Source organism: Montipora foliosa, chromosome 11 (genome assembly GCF_036669935.1).
Source record: "Montipora foliosa isolate CH-2021 chromosome 11, ASM3666993v2, whole genome shotgun sequence".
Taxonomy (NCBI): domain Eukaryota; kingdom Metazoa; phylum Cnidaria; class Anthozoa; order Scleractinia; family Acroporidae; genus Montipora; species Montipora foliosa.
In genome coordinates this window covers 39,853,546-39,854,955 of record NC_090879.1, presented here as the reverse complement: position 1 = coordinate 39,854,955, position 1,410 = coordinate 39,853,546, and the positions used below count along the sequence as shown (strand labels likewise).

Genomic DNA, 1,410 nt, shown 5'->3' with positions numbered 1-1,410 from the left:
CTATGTTTCTGACAACTTGGAAGCCAGCAAAGGTAATTTACGCAAAACATGGAATGTTATCAACGAGCTAACTTCACGTAACAGTGGTAAGTCAACGAATATTTTGGAGATCAAGGTAGATAATAAAATAGCAAGTAACCCTATGGACATTGCGGAAACTATTAACGATCACTTTACTAATGTTGCGCAAATATCAGCACAAGATATTCCTGTTGTCGACGCTAATCCTGAGTCTTATTTAAAGCCCACTGACCATTTGTTTTCTCTGCAAATTCCGCGTGTTGATATTGCTTCTAACATTTTGTCGAAAATTGATGAAAAGAAAGCCACCGGTCTTAATATGATTCCGAGTAAATTGTTGAAAATGGCTGCTAATATCGTCACACCCTCTCTTACCTCAATATTCTAAAAGTCTATTCTAACTGGGATATATCCAAACGATTGGAAAACGGCCAAAGTGACTCCACTTTTTAAAAAGGGCATTAAATCTGACCCTAACAACTACAGGCCAATATCTGTAATCCCTATAATTTCGAAAGTTTTCGAAAGAATTGTTTATAATCAACTTTTCCATGATCTAGATGTTAACAAATTGCTACTGGGTTGCCAATCAGGGTTCCGTTCTCTACATAGTACGCTCACGGCTTTGCTTGAGGCAACAAATGCTTGGTCGATAAACATCGACAATGGCCTTTCAAATGGCGTTGTCTTTATTGACCTTACTAAGGCATTCGATACCATTGATCATGAGATCATCTTGCGTAAGATGTCATATTTGGGTGTCGATCAGGCGGCCATAAAATGGTTCTCGTCGTACTTAAGTGGCCGAACCCAAAGATGTAATGTCAGTGGCAAACTATCATCTGCTAGTACCCTCAGTTGCGGCATGCCGCAGGGTAGCATATTGGGTCCTTTGCTATTTTCAATTTACATTCATGATCTTCCCAACTCCCTGCGGGGTGCTATACCAGGAATGTTTGCCGATGACACCAACCTTACGTTATCTGCTAAAACGTTAACAGAACTTAAGCTAGCTCTAACCCCTGAATATAGTTGGCTGAAAGCTAACAAGCTCAGTCTAAATGTTGCTAAAACTGAGCTAATGATTAGTGGATCAAGACAAAGGCCATCTGCCCAATGTGACGATGTAGTAATCAGAATTGATGACCAAATTATCAAGAGAGTCGTTCATACCAAATCCTTGGGTCTTACCATAGATGCTCACCTCTCTTGGGGTAAACACGTTGAAGAGATTTGCAAGAAAATCTCTTCAGCTATAGGCGCCCTAAAACGTGTGTGGCCGTTTATATCCAAAGAAACTGCAATTCTAATTTATAACACCTTAATTATGCCTCATTTTGATTACTGCAGCCCTGTCTGGGACTGTTTGAGTGGTTACTTGAGTGATAA

At 39.9% G+C, this 1,410-nt stretch overlaps 1 protein-coding gene across 1 annotated transcript in view; it reads right to left on the bottom strand.

Moving 5' to 3' along the window:
- Positions 1–462: 462 nt before the first annotated feature.
- Positions 463–1,410, bottom strand: part of LOC137977664 (uncharacterized) — a 68,234-nt gene continuing 67,286 nt past the window's right edge. Inside the window, exon 3 of the mRNA XM_068824953.1 lies at positions 463–1,410. This exon is cut by the window's right edge and continues 952 nt beyond it. The gene's annotated coding sequence lies outside the window, so the exon portion shown is untranslated.